Genomic DNA, 13,434 nt, shown 5'->3' on the forward strand with positions numbered 1-13,434 from the left:
TGAGCCCCCACGTTGGAAGAGGGTCCTGCTGGGAGGTGACTGGATCATGGGGGTGGATTTCCCCCTTGCTATTCCCATGACAGCGAGTTAATTCTCATGAGATCTGGTTGTTTAAAGGTGTAGAGAACCTCCTACTGCTCTCTCTTCCTATTGCTTTTGCCATGTAGGATGTGCCTCCTTCCTCTTCACCTTCTGCCATGATTGTAAGTTTCCCGAGGCCTCCCAAACCGTGCTCACTGTACAGCCAGTGGAACTGTGAGTCAATTAATCCTCTTTTCTTTGTAAATCACCCAGTCTCAGGTAGTTCTTTATAGCAATGTGAGAATGGACTAATACACTTAATTAGTTTGAATTTATTTTTTCTACTTTTATCTGTGTGATCTTTGACAAGCTACCTTAGTGTTCTGTGTCACAGTTCTCACATGTGTAAAAATGGCATATAAAAATGAATATGACACTTTGGGCACATTTCAAGTGCTCAGTAAATAATAGTCATCATAATTATTAATCTTTATCTTATTTCTCATTTCTTTGTCTTCATCAAAGGAGATCTGTATATATTTGTAGATTAAACTTTTCAAAATAATTTAATGGCCTGCTGTCAATTCTAACATGACCAATTGCCTCTTATCTAAATCTGATCTCTAATGTAAGTCCAAAATAATCCACTAAAAAGAAGACATTTTTCTGCAAAGCTCAAGGATCACCAATTTCTACATTAAATTGTCAAATCTATGTTATCACTTTGTATCAGAAGTTATTCCTCTACATGTTCTGTTACTGAAATTAGAATAGAAAAGAACAAAAGAGAAATAAAATATTCAACCAAATGGTTCTCTCACTAACCCCCACCCCCATAATTCAATGCCAAAATCAAAAGAAACCAAAGCTTAAGTGATATTTCCATCAGACCTAACATTTTAAAAAGGAACAAGATGCAGAAACAAACACTTTGAATTAATTAGCTGTTGTACTATTAGATAAATAACTCTGAGCTAAGTGATTATAAGTCAAACTTTGTAACAAGTACATTTCGACAGCCTTTCGTTACTAGCTCTGGGTAATAGAACCTTTACTATAGTGAAAGGTAAACTAGGCCAGTTGCGGTTGCTCATGTTTGTCATCCCAGCACTTTGAGAGCCAAGGCATGAAGATTGCTTGAGGTGAAGGGTTCAAGGCCGGTATGAGCAATATAGGGAGACCCTGTCTCTAAAAAAGTAAAGTTAAAATTTAGTTGGGCATGGTGATGCTCACCTGTAGTTCCAGCTATTCGTGAGGCTGAGTGGGGATGATGTCTGAAGCTCAGGAGTTTGAGGCTATGACTGTGCCACTGCATTCCAGCCTGGGTGACGGAGAGAGACTCTATTTCAAAAAAAACAAAAACAAAAACAAAAAAGATCAACAAATGCTTCCCCTACAAATTTCCATTTTTTGTAACCTTCATTCAATAATAATCAGAGAAGTGTAGTTTAATTTTATTGAAACAACACCTTTTTATTTTTTATTACTGTTGTATGACATAGTGTTAAGCAAAAATATCCACCATAAATCCCCAAACCAGATTTTCAAACATGCCTTCCTTTAAGTATGTATGTTCCAAGTCTTCATGCAATTTTATTCAGATTGAAAAGCAGTATTTATCTACAAACTCTAAAGAAAAAAAACTTATATATTAATTAAATTCTATATGCACTAGATTTATTTATTCTTATTTTGGTATTGAAACCCTCTTAGAAGAAAGTCCTTGGGCTTGGAAAAAAATTTTAAAGTGGAGTTTTGCAGTTTGAAAACAGCTTTGAAGCATGTAGAAGTCCCAACAGAAGACTTAGTGAGATTTCAATAGACACACGTAAGTGTATTTTGCTGTAATTCAATGTCCCCTTAGGTCATTAATTTTTGTAAAGTTTAAAATTAAAGGTAAAAGAAATAGTAGGATAATGAGGCCATGGCCTTACAAAGCAGGGTAGAAGATGGAACAAAAAACATTTACATAAATAAACATTTTGGACAGCCTTTATGATCTCATGAAAAAAAAGAAGGAAAGGAGTATGGACTTGAAAAACTCTAATATGCATGTAAGTAAAAAAAAAAATCCTTCATACTGTATAATTGTAAAAAACATAGTATAGGTTTAGTGGAGTTATAACATCATTTGTAATTTAAGGTTCAGTAGCTGGCTCATATGTGTATGCATATAAACATGTATGCAGAGTATTGAGAGGTTATGTGACAAAAAGATGAGATTTGAGTTTGAAAGGCAAATTTAACTTTTAAATAGAAAAGAAAATATTCCAAAGTTTATATAATAAACATCAGACAATGAATTCACAGTAAAGTGTCTTGCAACAAATTTACCATCTTGGTCTACACCCAAATCTCAAATATCTATGTATCTTCCTTCTTAGCACCACATTTAGAATGAATCAGCTGAAGCTAGAGGCAGACACATTGGAAAAAATACAGAGAGTTGTCTGACAGCAAAATAAGTGGTATCAACACTATTTGAGTTGTCCATAATGTACTAATTCAAGACACTCAGCTATCATGAGCTATTTAGTTTAGGGGAAAATGGTTCTTCCCACTGTCACAGCTTCTGAGGTCATGATTTATATTACAAGCACAATCTTGGCTGTTTGCAATGAAGATTATATCATGCCTAGGAAAATGTGTTTTAAATGGTTAAAAAAAGTCATACATTTACAAAAAGAAATATTTAAAAGTATTTAAATAAGTTCATTCAAGTTTTGGGGAAAATTCACTTATGAAAAACAATGTCCTAGAGCTGCTGTACACTATACACACAGGTATTTGACAATTTGCCTCCTGCTCACCCACTCCGTCAATTGGTACAGAAAAGCCATCGTGATTTATTCAACTCACAAAATCACCTCTTCAGCCTCTCTTTTTCTTCAGGAAGTTGTGTCCTCTTTAGCAGTGTGTCAATAAAGCCAAGTGCTACCTGTGCCACTGCATTAGAAAGGAGAATTTAATTTGTAAAAACTCATTGATTTGCTCCTAGTCAATAGGGTAGACTGAGCTGACACAGCAGGACACACTCTCATCCTGCCCACCTCTCACTCAAAACACTTAGAAATGTTTGATAAAAGAAAACAAAATAATTTTGGGATATATAACTGAATTTGACATAAAGAAAATGAAATATTGTGATGCCAGAGATGACAAAGGAAATAAATGAGAAAAGTAACAAAATCCCAAGCTAAATTTCAGATCTGAATCAGGTGTACACCATAATGCTTCCGGTCCTGAGGATCTGTCACTCTCTTGACAGATGATACTTAGGCTACCAGCCCCATTTCTACAAAGAGCTGGAGCTAGGCTTCAGGTGGCAAAATAGTTATCTTCCTTCCAGAAATCAAAACCCCACATGTGCTTGGTTGTGGGGACTGATGTCACAGGACCCATAAGGCATGGGACTCAAACCAAAACATGCATTTACAAATTTGATTCTTGATTTCATGTGTTGCAAATATTTTATTCCACTCTGTGCCTTGAATTTTCCTTGGTGGTGTTTTTACATGAAAAGTTCTGATTTAATATAATCTAATTGTCATTTTTTTTCCATTATGGTGATAATAAAGAAAGAGAATCATGCCTGCTCCCAGTTCACGAAAGAGAATGTTGCCTATTCCCAGTTCATGAAAATATTTTTATATGCTACCTTATGTAATGTTTCATCTATTACATTTAGAATGACAATCCACCTGGAATTAATTTTTATGTGTGTTCAAAAGCAGGAGTCAATCTAGCATGTATATTGGAAAAAAACTTCTATAAGTTAATAAGAAAAGACAGGTAATAAAATAAAATGGACAAGATACTTGAACAGTCATTTCAGAAAAGGAAATATTCAAATGACCAATCAATCAGCATATGAAAATGTGATTGACATTACTACGCATCAGGAATATGAAAATTAAAATCACAACTACACATACATCAGACTCCATGTACATCAAAATGGCTAAAATTTGAAACAGGCAATAATACTCTAAAGTTGGGGTTGCTTCCTCTGTCACATACTGCTTGTGAGAGGACGAAAAGTAAATTCTTAAAACCACTATATAAAATTGTTTGGTAATATTAACTAAAATTTAACATACACAGAACCAGGGACACAAAATTCCATTCCAAACTAAATATCTAAAATTGTGTGTGTGTGTGTTCATGAGGGTAACAATCCAATTGTTCTTTAACTGAAAAATAAATTATGCCATATTCATACAGTAAAATACAACAGTGAAAATACATGAACTGCTATATGCAACCACATGGATAAATACTATAGCCATAATACTGAACAGAAAAGCTAGACATAAAATGCATACATAAGGATTTCATTTATATAAAATTATACAAAATTATAATATTATAACTCAGGGTATAACTCAGGGTTATTATAATATATAATATATAATTATATAAATATTATAATTTATTATATATTATAATATAATTTATATAATTATATAATTATATAAAAATTATATAAACTATATAGTATATATATAATTATAATATTATAACTCAGGTTATATTTTGTATTGTCTTATTTTGCTTTGTTTTGTTTAGAGAGGAGAGGGAAGGAAAGTTGTTAGGTATCAGTAATGTTCGTTGTTTTGACTTGATTAGTGGATACCTATATGTGATTATAGTATAACTCACTGAACTGTACACTTAATATTTTGCATTTTTTTCTGATTGTGTTTTGTATTTCAACAATAAAATTTATTTTAAAAAATTTGATTTTTTTTGTTTTTTTATTATTATTATACTAAGTTTTAGGGTACATGTGCACAACGTGCAGGTTTGTTACATTTGTATACATGTGCCATGCTGGTGTGCTGCACCCATTAACTCGTCATTTAGCATTAGGTATATCTCCTAATGTTATCCCTCCCCACTCCCACTACCCCACAACAGTCCCCAGTGTGTGATGTTCCCCTTCCTGTGTCCATGTGCTCTCATTGTTCGATTCCCACCTATGAGTGAGAACATGCAGTGTTTGGTTTTTTGTCCTTGTGATAGTTTGCTGACAATGATGGTTTCCAGTTTCATCCATGTCCCTACAAAGGACATGAACTCATCATTTTTTATGGCTGCATAGTATTCCATGGTGTATATGTGCCACATTTGCTTAATCCAGTCTATCGTTGTTAGACATTTAGCTTGGTTCCAAGTCTTTGCTATTGTGAATAGTGCTGCTATAAACATACGTGTGCATGTGTCTTTATAGCAGCATGATTTATAATCTTTGGGTATGTACCCAGTAATGGGATGGCTGGGTCAAATGGTATTTCTAGTTCTAGATCCCTGAGGAATTGCCACACTGACTTCCACAATGGTTGGACTAGTTTAAAGTCCCACCAACAGTGTAAAAGTGTTCCTATTTCTCCACATCCTCTCCAGCACCTGTCGTTTCCTGACTTTTTAATGATTGCCATTCTAACTGGTGTGAGACGGTATCTCATTGTGGTTTTGATTTGCATTTCTCTGATGGCCAGTGATGATGAGCATTTTTTCATGTGTTTGTTGGCTGCATAAATGTTCTCTTTTGAGAAGTGTCTGTTCATATCCTTCGCTCACTTGTTGATAGGGTTGTTTGTTTTTTTCTTGTAAATTTGTTTGAGTTCATTGTAGATTCTGGATATTAGCCCTTTGTCAGATGAGTAGGTTGCAAAAATTTTCTCCCATTCTGTAGGTTGCCTGTTCACTCTGATGGTAGTTTCTTTTGCTGTGCAGAAGCTCTTGAGTTTAATTAGATCCCATTTGTCAATTTTGGCTTTTGTTGCCATTGCTTTTGGTGTGTCAGACATGAAGTCCTTGTCCATGCCTATGTCCTGAATGGTATTGCCTAGGTATTCTTCTAGGTTTTTCATGGTTTTAGGTCTAACATTTAAGTCTTTAATCCATCTTGAGTTAATTTTTGTATAAGGTGTAAGGAAGGGATCCAGTTTCAGCTTTCTACATATGGCTAGCCAGTTTTCCCAGCACCGTTTATTAAATAGGAAATCCTTTCCCCATTGCTTGTTTTTCTCAGGTTTGTCAAAGATCAGATAGTTGTAGATATGCGGCATTATTTCTGAGGGCTCTGTTCTGTTCCATTGGTCTATATCTCTGTTGTGGTACCAGGACCATGCTGTTTTGGTGACTGCAGCCTCATAGTATAGTTTGAAGTCAGGTAGCATGATGCCTCCAGCTTTGTTCTTTTGGCTTAGGATTGACTTGGTGATGCGGGCTCTTTTTTGGTTCCATATGAACTTTAATGTAGTTTTTTTTCCAATTCTGTGAAGAAAGTCATTTTTAGCTTGATGGGGATGGCATTGAATCTGTAAATTACCTTGGGCAGTATGGGCATTTTCACGATATTGATTCTTCCTACCCATGAGCGTGGAATGTTCTTCCATTTGTTTGTATCCTCTTTTATTTCATTGAACAGTGAAATTGTAGTTCTCCTTGAAGAGGTCCTTCACATCCCTTGTAAGTTGGATTCCTAGGTATTTTATTCTCTTTGAAGCAATTGTGAATGGCAGTTCACTCATGATTTGGCTCTCTGTCTGTTGTTGGTGTATAAGAATGCTTGTGATTTTTGTACATTGATTTTGTATCCTGAGACTTTGCTGAAGTTGCTTATCAGCTTGAGATTTTGGGCTGAGATGATGGGGTTTTCTACATATACAATCATGTCATCTGCAAACAGGGACAATTTGACTTCCTCTTTTCCTAATTGAATACTCTTTATTTCCTTCTCCTGCCTAATTGCCCTGGCCAGAACTTCCAGCACTATGTTGAATAGGAGTGGTGAGAGAGGGCATCCCTGTCTTGTGCCAGTTTTCAAAGGGAATGCTTCCAGTATTTGCTCATTTAGTATGATATTGGCTGTGGGTTTGTCATAGATAGCTCTTATTATTTTGAGATACATCCCATCAATACCTAATTTATTGAGGGTTTTTAGCATGAAGCGTTGTTGAATTTTGTCAAAGGCCTTTTCTACATCTATTGAGATAATCATGTGGTTTTTGTCTTTGGTTCTGTTTATATGTTGGACTACATTTATTGATTTTGGTATGTTGAACCAGCCTTGCATCCCAGGGATGAAGCCCACTTGATCATGGTGGATAAGCTTTTTGATGTGCTGCTGGAATCAGTTTGCCAGTATTTTATTGAGGATTTTCGCATCAATGTTCATCAAGGATATTGGTCTAAAATTCTCTTTTTTGGTTGTGTCTCTGCCAGGCTGTGGTATCAGGATGATGCTGGCCTCATAAAATGAGTTAGGGAGGATTCCTTCTTTTTCTATTGATTGGAATAGTTTCAAATGGAATGGTACCAGCCCCTCTTTGTACCTCTGGTAGAATTTGGCTGTGAATCCATCTGGTCCTGGACTTTTTTTGGTTGGTAAGCTATTGATTATTGCCTCAATTTCAGATCCTGTTATTGGTCTATTCAGAGAGTCAACTTCTTCCTGGTTTAGTCTTGGGAGGATGTATGTGTCGAGGAATTTATCCATTTGTTCTAGATTTTCTAGTTTGTTTGCGTAGAGGTGCCTGTACTATTCTCTGATGGTAGTTTGTATTTCTGTGGGATTGGTGGTGATATCCCCTTTATCATTTTGTATTGCGTCTATTTTATTCTTCTTTCTTTTCTTCTTTATTAGTCTTGCTAGCGGTCTATCTATTTTGTTGATCTTTTAAAAAAACCAGCTCCTGGATTCATTAATTTTCGAAGGGTTTTTTGTGTCTCTATTTCCTTCAGTTCTGCTCTGATCTTAGTTATTTATTTCTTGCCTTCTGCTAGCTTTTGAATGTATTTGCTCTTTCTTTTCTAGTTCTTTTAATTGTGATGTTAGGGTGTCAATTTTAGATCTTTCCTGCTTTCTCTTGTGGGCATTTAGTGCTATAAATTTCCCTCTACACACTGCTTTGAATGTGTCCCAGAGATTCTGGTATGTTGTGTCTTTGTTCTCATTGGTTTCAAAGAACATCTTTATTTCTGCCTTCATTTCATTATTTACCCAGTAGTCATTCAGGAGCAGGTTGTTCAGTTTCCATGTAGTTGAGCAGTTTTGAGTGAGTTTCTTAATCCTGAGTTCTAGTTTGATTGCACTGTGGTCTGAGAGATAGTTTGTTATAATTTCTATTCTTTTACACTTGCTGAGGAGTGCTTTACTTCCAACTATGTGGTCAATTTTGGAGTAGGTGTGGTGTGGTGCTGAAAAGAGTGTATATTCTGTTGATTTGGGGTGGAGAGTTCTGTGGATGTCTATTAGGTCTGCTTGGTGCAGAGCTGAGTTCAATTCCTGGGTATCCTTGTTAACTTTCTGTCTTGTTGATCTGTCTAATGTTGACAGTGGGGTGTTAAAGTCTCCCATTATTATTGTGTGGGAGTCTAAGTCTCTTTGTAGGTCACTCAGGACTTGGTTTATGAATCTGGGTGCTCTTGTATTGGGTGCATATATATTTAGGATAGTTAGCTCTTCCTGTTGAATTGATCCCTTTACCATTATGTAATGGCCTTCTTTGTCTCTTTTGATCTTTGTTGGTTTAAAGTCTGTTTTATCAGAGACTAGGATTGCAACCCCTGCCTTTTTTGTTTTCCATTTGCTTGGTAGATCTTCCTCCATCCTTTTACTTTGAGCCTATGTGTGTCTCTGCACGTGAGATGGGTTTCCTGAATACAGCACACTGATGGGTCTTGACTCTTTATCCAATTTGCCAGTCTGTGTCTTTTAATTGGAGCATTAATCCATTTACATTTAAAGTTAATATTGTTATGTGTGAATTTGATCCTGTCATTATGATGTTAGCTGGTTATTTTGCTCGTTAGTTGATGCAGTTTCTTCCTGGTCTCGATGGTCTTTACATTTTGGCATGATTTTGCAGCGGCTGGTACCGGTTGTTCCTTTCCATGTTTAGCGCTTCCTTCAGGAGCTCTTTTAGGGCAGGCCTGGTGGTGACAAAAATCTCTCAGCATTTGCTTGTCTGTAAAGTATTTTATTTCTCCTTCAGTTATGAAGCTCAGTTTGGCTGGATATGAAATTCTGGGTTGAAAATTCTTTTCTTTAAGAATGTTGAATATTGGCCCCCACTCTCTTCGGCTTGTAGGGTTTCTGCCGAGAGATCTGCTGTTAGTCTGATGGGCTTCTCTTTGAGGGTAACCCAAGCTTTCTCTCTGGCTTCCCTTAACATTTTTTCCTTCATTTCAACTTTGGTGAATCTGACAATTATGTGTCTTGGAGTTGCTCTTCTCGAGGAGTATCTTTGTGGCATTCTCTGTATTTCCTGAATCTGAACGTTGGCCTGCCTTGCTAGATTGGGGAAGTTCTCCTGGATAATATCCTGCAGAGTGTTTTCCAACTTGGTTCCATTCTCCCCATCACTTTCAGGTACACCAATCAGACGTAGATTTGGTCTTTCCACATAGTCCCATATTTCTTGGAGGCTTTGCTCATTTCTTTTTATTCTTTTTTCTCTAAACTTCCCTTCTCACTTCATTTCATTCATTTCATCTTCCATTGCTGATACCCTTTCTTCCAGTTGATCGCATCAGCTCCTGAGGCTTCTGCATTCTTCACGTAGTTCTCGAGCCTTGGTTTTCAGCTCCATCAGCTCCTTTAAGCACTTCTCTGTATTGGTTATTCTAGTTATACATTCGTCTAAATTTTTTTCAAATTTCTCAACTTCTTTGCCTTTGGTTTGAATGTCCTCCTGTAGCTCAGAGTAATTTGATCGTCTGAAGCCTTCTTCTCTCAGCTTGTCAAAGTCATTCTCCATCCAGCTTTGTTCCGTTGCTGGTGAGGAACTGCGTTCCTTTGGAGGAGGAGAGGCGCTCTGCTTTTTAGAGTTTCCAGTTTTTCTGTTCTGTTTTTTCCCGATCTTTGTGGTTTTATCTACTTTTGGTCTTTGATGATGGTGATGTACAGATGGGTTTTTGGTGTGGATGTCCTTTCTGTTCCTTAGTTTTCCTTCTAACAGGCAGGACCCTCAGCTGCAGGTCTGTTGGAATACCCCGCCGTGTGAGGTGTCAGTGTGCCCCTGCTGGGGGGTGCCTCCCAGTTAGGCTGCTCGGGGGTCAGGGGTCAGGGACCCACTTGAGGAGGCAGTCTGCCCGTTGTCAGATCTCCAGCTGCCTGCTGGGAGAACCACTGCTCTCTTCAAAGCTGTCAGACAGGGACATTTAAGTCTGCAGAGGTTACTGCTGTCTTTTTGTTTGTCTGTGCCCTGCCCCCAGAGGTGGAGCCTACAGAGGCAGGCAGGCCTCCTTGAGCTGTGTTGGGCTCCACCCAGTTCGAGCTTCCCGGCTGCTTTGTTTACCTAATCAAGCCTGGGCAATGGCGGGCGCCCCTCCCCCAGCCTCACTGCCGCCTTGCAGTTTGATCTCAGACTGCTGTGCTAGCAATCAGCGAGACTCCATGGGCGTAGGACCCTCCAAGCCAGGTGCGGGATATAATCTCGTGGTGCGCCGTTTTTTAAGCCCGTCGGAAAAGCGCAATATTCGGGTGGGAGTGACCCGATTTTCCAGGTGCCATCCGTCACCCCTTTCTTTGACTCAGAAAGGGAACTCCCTGACCCCTTACGCTTCCGAAGTGAGGCAATGCCTCACCCTGCTTCGGCTTGCGCACGGTGCGTGCACCCACTGACCTGCGCCCACTGTCTGGCACTCCCTAGTGAGATGAACCCGGTACCTCAGATGGAAATGCAGAAATCACCCATCTTCTGCGTCGCTCACGCTGGGAGCTGTAGACCAGATCTGTTCCTATTCCGCCATCTTGGCTCCTCCCTCGGTTTTGGCAGTCTTAAATGGTAATACAGGAAGCTCATTTAGGATCCAGTTGAATAATCCTCAGTCTGCCCCTCTCTTCTTTCTTATTAAGAATTTAAGGCTGCCTAGTGCAGTACTCTTCTTCTTTTTAGTACACAAATATATATTAGAGAAAGTGACAATTAACCTTCATGATGTGAAGGGCTACAAATTTTCCCATAATAATTTCTAGCTTTCCTGAATAACCACCATCCCAGAATTTATCTAAATCTAAATAAAATGAATTGATCTTTCTAACTATACCTACCACTAAGGGTAATGAGCACTATACATTTTCTAGTATATGTTAAGAAATAAGTACTCCATTTGAGTTGTTTCCAATGCAGATTTTTAAGCATCAATAAACTTGTTTCAGTTACATTAATAACTGATAAACACTTCTTTCCCATCCACTTAGTTTCCGAACACTGCTTTAGGCACTCTGTATTTGATATTTTTAATTTTCACAATGATGATTATAATACTGTGGAACGATTCATTGAATAAATATAAGTGTTTTACATGAATCTGATACTCTTATCAATATTCTGAAATGTTTATTATTGCAATTCCCACTAAAATTACTGTTATGGGGGAACTGAGTCTCAGAGGAATTAAAACTTGTTAAACAACAAACAGCTACTACCTAGAAAAGTCGAGATTAGAGCCCATATCTGAATCCTAAGGGTGGGCTTTTTTCACTACTTTACAATCATGTGATACACTAAAAATGAAGCAATGGAGGAGAAGACCAATATCTTGGTTTGTGTCCTAATATTCCACTTAAAACATGCATAAACTTGGGCTTATTATTTAACTTCTTTCAGATTCAGCTGTTTCTTTTAAAAAATGGAGCAGGATGTTGAATCAAATGTGATTCTGAATGCAAAATGTAGAACTGTAAATTATTATATAATGACAAATAAAATTAATAATGCTGAATATAGACACTATGCCTAACACAATGTCTGATATATATTAGGTGTTTAATATGTGTTGGGAGAAAGGAAAAATGGGAGTAAAGGGGAAAGTGAGAAAAGGCAGATGAAATGTTAAGTAACGTGGGCTTAGATATGAGGTAGAATTGGATTCAAATGTGGCAGTCACTTATTAGCTCTGAGACCAAGGTCTAGTAATCTCAGAAGATTACTTACCTAATCAGTATATTGTTTTCTCATGTACCAGGCAGCATAATGCCTTATGATGATTAGAAAGAATGTATGCAAAGAACCTAGCATAGTATTTGACATGCATTAATAGCTCATTGAAAAATGATGATGGACTAATTTGTTGGATATGGCCTATTCACATAAAAAGTGTCCTACTATTCCAACCTCTATAGTGGTAGTAGTTGGTTTAAGAATATGACATGAGTTGACATTGCTAATCTTATTATTATTATCTTTCATTAACTCACCATTCATTAAGGCTCTACCCTGTGTAAACCCTGTACTAGGTATTGGTAATTATAAAACAGCAAAACAAGGTTCTTGAGGCTAAATGCTTACAGATTACTACTAATAGCTCTGAAAAAAATAGAATCTGGAAATGAGCCTTCCAGAATATCAAATTCATGTGTCAAATATATAATCTTAATTAGGAGGTTAAGCTAATATCTCGTGGGGAGAATGTCCTCTCTTTTACTTTCTCTTTCTCTGTCTCTCTGTCTCTCTCTCTTACTCTCTCCCAGTCTCTTGCTGCTACCTCTAAGACCTAAAGGTAAATCCACCTTTCTTCAGTGCAGTCCCTGTCATTTTCTCCTTGATGTTGATCTTTCAGAGTGGGATTGGAAAGGAAAGGAAAGGACAAACAAAAAGAAAATTCTCATGCCTTGGATGAATTTTCAATTGTGCCTTGGGAGATCTTACAGACCTGTAGGATGGCATTTCACTTGGCTGGAAACCAAATTCTAAAATTCTAAGGCTTAAGTAGAACAAGTTTCAGCATGTGATTATACAGATAATTTACTTTGTGACCTCGCTGAAGTCCATTAATGCTATGTTTTTCCCTTTTTATATTACGGAGACCGTGCTAAGTGCATTGCTTTTGTAAAATCACATTTGATTTTCACAATAACCCTATAAAATAGATTCTATTACAGTTTGTTTTTACTACATATAAATAAAATAGAGGCTTAAAGTCATATCAGGAAATATGTCAGTATAACAGAAAGGATTAAAATAAGAGTACCAAGATCTAAGCTCAAGTCCTAACTCCTACTTATGACTTGAACTTGGATAAAATTATAATTTCACTTTAACTTGCTCATTTATGAAATGAGGGTGCTGAACTATACTGTATCTATTTTTACTTCCAGTCCCAAAATTATAATTATTTACTCTATTTTCACTGGAATCTGAGTAAAAATAATTTACACGGTATTTTTGGTAAACTAACTCCTCACTTACTCTAGTATATAAAAACTATTTTTCCAAAATTTTAGAGAGATTCTCCATTTAGAAATAATTATAGAAACGATCTTTTTGAAGAGTTATGAACAATGCAACTCAGATATTATTTATATTTAATAAACTAAGGTTATATTTACCATTTATAATCCATGCACCAGTATGACCTTCAAACAGCCCAAGACTTAAATGCACCCATTGCCATAGA

This window comes from Gorilla gorilla, chromosome X (genome assembly GCF_029281585.2).
Source record: "Gorilla gorilla gorilla isolate KB3781 chromosome X, NHGRI_mGorGor1-v2.1_pri, whole genome shotgun sequence".
NCBI classification, from domain to species: Eukaryota; Metazoa; Chordata; class Mammalia; order Primates; family Hominidae; genus Gorilla; species Gorilla gorilla.